This window comes from Solanum stenotomum, chromosome 11 (genome assembly GCF_019186545.1).
Source record: "Solanum stenotomum isolate F172 chromosome 11, ASM1918654v1, whole genome shotgun sequence".
NCBI classification, from domain to species: Eukaryota; Viridiplantae; Streptophyta; class Magnoliopsida; order Solanales; family Solanaceae; genus Solanum; species Solanum stenotomum.
In genome coordinates, this window is record NC_064292.1 from 43,095,606 (window position 1) to 43,102,965 (window position 7,360).

Below are 7,360 nucleotides of genomic sequence, written 5' to 3' on the forward strand. Positions count from 1 at the left end.
CAAAGGGGCAAGGGAATAATGGTGAAAGTCAGGACATGAGGTTGTGATCGATAAACCAAATTAGGATTTTAGTCTTCAAGTTGGGGGCAACTAGAAGACTTGAGAGCACACACCTTGGAGGTTTGTGATAACATAAGGTTTATTTGATTATTCCTTAGGTTACATAATCTTGTAAGTTGTTTGTGGTCATGATCGTTGGTATTTAGTGGAATTGGGAGTAAATCTCATTGAGGAATAAGTGGTGATTTTTACACCTTTTGAGTCGGGTGTTTCCACGTAAAATATTATGCTTTTACTTTATTGTGTTTACTTTTCCGCTGAAACACGTTAGGTAACTTGGTTCATTTAGATAAAAGTAAAGATAAGATAAGTAATTCTAAGTCGTGTAATTCACCAATTGGTATCATAGCAGGTTATCTTATAAAGGTTAACACCTAAGATAAGATCAAGATGAATTCTGCACCACCTATCGGGCATAATGAAGGACAATTAATCATCAGACCTCCAATGTTCAATGGATCACACTTTGGATGGTGAAAAATGTGCATGAAATACTTCATCCAGGCTATGAAATATGAGATAGGATAACTATTGAGCTTATCCTTCTTATGAAAACCGTGGAGGGAGTTCAAGTCCCAAAGGTAAAAGTTGATTTCATTGTTGATGACATGTCAACTCTCAGAAAGAATGTTAAGGCAAAGAACATTCTTATATACGATTTAGAACCAAATGAGTATAATAATAAAATCTCAAATTGCACTACTGCTAAATAAATATGGGATTCACTGGTCAATGCTCATGAAGAAATCATACAAGTTGTTATGTTGTTCACATAATATGAAACTTTTATGATGAAGGAGAATGAACCTCTACTTGATATGATTACCAGACTTACCACTTTAATCGATGAGTTGTCTTCACTAGGAAAAGTTGAAGAATAAGTTGACAAAGTTCTAATGGCTCTTTCTAAGGCAAAATGAGATGTGAAGAAGCTAACAATATTTCCATTATGACATTTGATGGACGTGTAGGAAATCTCACAACTTAATTATGAGATGAATATGGAAGGGCAAAAGAAAGATGAAGTATTCAATGAAAAATCCCTAGCCCTCTGATGATAAAGATGAGGAACAAATGGCTTTCCTGCTTCCATCTGTCCTGAATGAGGGAATTAAGACGAGTATAGTCAAGCGTACAGACACTTGAAGAAGTTCTTAAAAAGGAAAGAAAACGAAAAGAAAAAAACAAGTAACAAGAAATGGTCAAGTGAGAAATCTCAATCTGGATGCTATAAGTGTGAAAAAATTGATCATCATGCTCTCAGTGAGAAACTGATTGGAGAAAATAAAAAACCTTAAAAAGAGTTAAGGAAAATGAAGAATACGTCACGGTAGCTACTTGGGGATCATGAGTTGAAGAATCTGATGATGATAAGATAGATGAAACAACTTTCATGGATGTACATGAGTTCATAGTAATACTCATGAATGGATTGTGAATACAGGGGCCGGGCTACAAACCACATGTCTTCTGATATAAGTTTATTTGCCCATGCTAGTTCATCTTCCCAATGGTAATGTGACAGAGGTATCACATGTAAGATAACACTTGATGGAGTCATAGAAAATGTCCTCTATATTCTTGACTTCAAATACAATTTGCTATTAGTCATGTCTAGGCTCACTAAGGAATTACATTGCTTTCTTCATGATTTTTGCATATTCCAGGACCTACCTTTATATTGGACAAATCAGGGGGATTGGTAGAGAAATACATGAGACGTTCTCACGCAAGAACATTAATCCTCAGGTAAGGGGTTACATACAAGGACTAATAATGTAGATGTTGGCTTATGGCATAGAAGGATGAGACATGCATGCACCTGGAAGAATAATCAGACCACTTAATAGCTTAATTGCATATGTCTGACAATTGTTCTATTTGTCCCTTAACTAAGCATACTATATTACATTTTCCTAATAGGGTTGTAGCCATCTTTGATTTGCTACACATTGATGCCTATCATGTACGTAACTTTAAATGTTCCTTACTGTTGTTGATGAACATTCCAAAATCACTTGGTTGTTTTTGCTCAAATTGAAATCTGATATTGTAGTTGTACTGAGACAATTTCTCACAATGGTTCATACTCAATTTAATACTAAGGTTGAGGTGGTCAGGTTGGATAATGAGAGTGAATTTGTTAATGTTGAGTGTTCTAGTCTTCTTCACTCTTTTGGTATTCTACATCAAAGAGCATGTGTCTACATACCTCATGTAGCAGAGAGAAAGCATAAACACATTCCGAAAATGGCTAGAGGTCTCATATTTTAGGGGGGAATTCCAATCAAGTTCTGGGGTCATTGTGTTCTTGGTGCTGCCTACCTCATCAATCGTTTGCATCCAGTGGTTTTGAATGGTAAAAGTCCATATGAGGTCTTCTATGGGAGGAAACCCAGTCTAGATCATCATATCAGAACCATATGATATATTTGATATGCCAAGAAGTTGACAGTGCATGATTAGTTTTATACTAGAGCCATAGAAGCAGTGATGATGGGCTATTCTGCCGCTTTCAAGGGTTATATATCGCTGAATCTCACTAACTCTACTTTTTTTGTCAGCAGATATGTGCTTTTCACGGAGTCCATATTTCCTTTTCAATCCCACTCTGATGTAGGAGACCTCTTATTTCAGCATACTGATGATGTTCTTGACCCTTTGGAGTTGGCTCCACCTGCTAGTCCTCGTCCTGTTCAGTCACCTCCCTTTTATCCATCTGATTCTCCCACATTGTCCAATGCACAACCACTCCCTACACCAGTTGTTGAAGCCTTGAGGCACTCAATTAGAGTTAGAAAACAACCTACCTAGATGACATACTTTATTACTGCCTCAGCCTTTCTTCCTCTTTCCACGTCTCATCATATTACTTCTTTTATCTCTTATATGCTTCCTACAGATCTTCTCTTGCTGCTTTTAATTATATAGTTGAGCCCAAAACATTGTAGGAAGCAACTATTGATCCTCTCTGGATTGAGGCCATGCAATCTGAGATCAAATCTCTCCAGGATAATTAGACTTGGGACATAGTTCCTCTGCCTGCAGGGAAGGTTCCCATTGGCTGCAAATGGGTTTTCAAGGTCAAGTATCATGCTAATGGAGATGTGGAAGGTATAAGGCCAGGTTAGTGCAAAAAGGCTATACACAACTTGAAGGCCTAGACTATCATGGGACATTTTCTCCCGTGGTTAAAATTGTGATTGTTAGAGTTGTAATGTCTATAGCTGCTACTGTTGGCTGGCCTATTGAGAAAATTGATATCCATAATGCTTTCTTGCAGGGTGATCTCCATGATGAGGTGTACATGCACTTGCCCCAAGGTTTTGCAAGCTAGGGGAGCAACCTGGTATGGTTTGTAGGCTTACCAAATTCTTTTATGGTTTGAAACAAGCAAGTAGACAATGGAATGAGAAGTTGACCACTGCACTAGTTCAGTTTGGGTTCACTCAAAGCTGCTTGGACTACTCTTTATTCACCAAAAGGGTAGAAGTTGACATTATTGTGATCTTAGTTTATGTGGATGACATGTTGGTTATATGCAACAACAAGAAACTCATCAAGTCAACTAAAGAAGATCTGCAACATACCTTTAAGATGAAAGATCTTGGAGAGTTAAAGTTCTTTCTCGGAATAGAATTCGCAAGGTCACACAAAGATATTTTAATGAACCAAAGAAAGTATGCCTTGGAGCTGATAGGAGAACTAGGCTTGAGTGGTTCAAAATTAGCTTGGACACCTTTGGAATTCAATCAAAAGTTCACAACAAAGGAACTAGATGATCTCACCGGAACCAGTGATGATGATCCTTTATAGGATAAGGGAAAATATCAGAAACTGATTGGGAAGCTCTTATATTTGACACTGACTAAAAGGTTTCATTGGGAGGCAGCCTAGAGTGTAGTCAGATATATTAAGAGGAACCTGGAATGGAAATTTTAATGAGTAGCAGTGGAGACAACACAGTGACAGCATATTATGATGTTGATTGGGTATCATGCCTTAATACCATGTGACAGGTTTCTTGGTGAAGCATGGAGAGTTTCTCATATCCTGGAAATAAAAAAAACAAAGCATTGTCTCAAGGAGCTCTGCTATATCAGAGTACAAGAGCATGGCCTCAACATGTTTAGAGTTAGTGTGGCTGATTGGATTGTTTGAAGAGTTGTGAGTAGACATAAAGAAGCCCATTGAACTATATTGTAATAGTAGAGCAGCCTTGCAAATAGTAGCAAACCCAGTGTATCATAAGAGGACAAACCACATAGAGATAGATTGTCCCTTTATAAGGGAAAAAATTCAACAGGGATTGATAAAGACACACCACATCAGTTCTAAGAAGCAACATGCAGACATCCTAACCAAGGCACTATTAAGAACACAACATGAGCATCTGGTATCCAAATTGGGAGTTTTGAACATCTTTGCACCCACCAATTTGAGGGGATTATTGAGACTGGCATAACTTGAATATGCCTCAATAGTTAGTTAGGATATTAATAGTTCGTTAGGTAACAAACTAACAACTTGATTGAGTCGGTTAAGCAATATGAGCTGACAGTTAGTTGAAGTGTTAGTCATTGTAAATGGAAGTTATTGATTAGATTCCTTTTGTATTCAGGATATCTATAACACAATTCTTCTTCTTCTTCAATACAATAGAAGATTCTACAAACTATCTTCCATGTTTAGTTAGAGTTCATGAGAGTTATCCATGGATTCCACAGTTTTGTTTCATGATTTTATCAACATTCACAAAGGAACACGATGAAATAATTTTATTGCGGGTGCTATCAAACACATCATATCACCACCCAAATTGATCCAAAAGATGATGGACTCGTTCATCAACCTCACGGGCCACGGCTAAGCAATGGTGTGGTGTCTCAACAACTTAAACATCATGATGAAAACAATAACCAAGACTTAACTGTAAGTACATTGTGCTCAATTCTTGGCCTCAATGAATATCTGTCTGTATATGCATGTGAAAAACATAACTAGTACAACTTAATCTCATGAAACTAAGTCCTTCTGTTCTCGATCCCCTATGTTTCCATAGAAGTCATATAATCTCAAAACAAACTACTTCTAGGCTATGTGATAGGCTCCACTTACTTAAAAATTAGAGTGCCTCTTGGATCTCGGTTCCAGTCTGTTGTTCCATCTAAACTTATTTTTCTTATGGTCATTAGATTGAAGATATGTCAAGAACCAATACAATGGTTTATGATTATTTTTCCAGATTATCAGATGAAGTTGAAACCTTTGACCCTCTACTCCTTCCTTTTCCTTCCTGCATAATTATCAAGCCTTATTTTCATCATCACTTGCACACATCTTTCCGTTTTCCTTGGATGTTTATCTTTCAGGTTAGATTGATCCTTCTCTTTCCTCTTTTAATAAAGCAGCTTTTCTGCACATCTCTCACAGGCTACAAATTTCACCAGAGCCTGTTTGTTTTCTTCTGCTTCAACATATGAAAAATTCACCTCGTAGCTCTCATTGCAGTGTTTGTTACCACATATAAAATGCCCTTTCCCAGATGTCACTTCCATCTCAGACCAATTTTTCCACTCTTACAGTGTGTCATATCAGCTATACAATATTCTTTGAAAAGCATGCTTCACCAACCTTTGCTCCCAAGATGGATTCATATCATCTTCCTCAGTTCGTATGAATCGGTACCTTGATCTGTTTTAACAGGCAACTTTTCTTGTGTGGATCTCTCTCTTCCATGAAATCCAACATAATCATTGAGGAATTTCTTCTGGCAATCATAAGCATTCAGGCCTCGTATGTGATCTTGGTTATTGCTGTTTTCTTGTTTGGCCTGCTTAAGAGACCCACTATTTTCTGAACGTTGTGTGAAATCTCCCTGTTTATATCTTTAAAACATGAGGACGTCAAAGATTATGGAAAAAAGAAATGTGATGAAAGATACAGTATCTGAATATCAAATGTGCTTCCTATTTCAGTTCTGTATATGTTTTGGTTTAGTAATCTGAAGCTCGCCCATGAATGGTCTCAGTGGCTCTGGTTTAATAACTGAGCCATCTTCTTGCTGGAAATTCTCAAGCAAGGAAACTATCATTCGAGGAACTGCACATGCTGTAGCATTTAGTGTGTGAACAAACTGTGTCGGAGCTGCATTTTTGCCCTTTTTAGGACTTGCTGATGATGATGATTTGGGGCGATATCTTATTCCCAGTCGCCGGCTTTGATAATCTGTCAATTTGATGCACTTGATATCTGTTGAACAAAGAACATAGCAGATTAGAATATTGTTAAAAGAAAATAAAGAATCAAGCTAAGGTAGAGCAGTGATTCAGTTGTTCTAGCTTTGTTCAACCGCTCATCCAAACGATCCAAAGGTGCAGAAATTATGGACAGTGCAGATCCACGTTAAATCTGTGATAATTGTACATCTGAAAAAAAAATAGACATTGTGTCATTGCGTACCTCACCATAACGGCCCAAACCTGGCATCCAGGTCTCCACATCAAATTTACGATATGCTGGTGCACCTAGATCCTCAGATGCCATGTCCAATGTCCTGCACACAGTATGCTTTGCTTATAAGAAATGGAGAAAGAAAAACAACTCTATGTTTGGTGCACAAAACTGATCAACTAATTAACTAAACATGCATAAATTGGTCCTCGTATATATGAAATTAAGATTCGCACTTGAAATGAAATCCAAGCGATGAGAAGAGCTCTTCTTCAATTTCAATGAGTTCTTGATGGTATGAATCACTTTCATCTGGTTAGCATAGTATGAACATTTCCACCTTGCTGAACTGGTGAACTCGATAAAGTCCCCTGCAGCCAATCACTGTAATTAATTACTTGATGCAGAAAAAAAATATATGTATGACAGTATGTGCTCACATATATAATTTTCAGCAGATTTTCCATTTCTGATGGACACTCAGTGATGAAACTAGGAACTTAAAGCACGAACGGTCACAGAACACCCAGATATTAAAGTAAATAATACATTTAGTGGGCTCATGGAATTTATATATGAGATAATAAATAATAAAACCTGAATTCCTGAATTATTCAATGTTTAGAAACATCCATACTTGAATAAGTTAATGTGCATGTCATTCCATCAAAAAGTATGAATAAGAAAAAGGAACAAATGAGGAATAAGACTAATTAATACGAAAAGTGGAGGGAAAATGCAACGTGGCTGCTGTTTTTTTTGCCTAATTTTAGTTCTCACATGTCACAAAGAGAGTAAAGTCACTCTTCCATGCCGCTTGACATTCCGGGGGGGGGGGGGGGGGGGG

The 7,360-nt window shown here is 37.4% G+C and overlaps 2 pseudogenes; both read right to left on the bottom strand.

The window, feature by feature from the left end:
- Positions 1-5,336: 5,336 nt before the first annotated feature.
- On the bottom strand, positions 5,337-5,911 carry LOC125845936 (uncharacterized; annotated as a pseudogene).
- A 113-nt stretch (positions 5,912-6,024) lies between these two features.
- Positions 6,025-7,360, bottom strand: part of LOC125844422 (serine--tRNA ligase, chloroplastic/mitochondrial-like) — a 4,526-nt pseudogene continuing 3,190 nt past the window's right edge.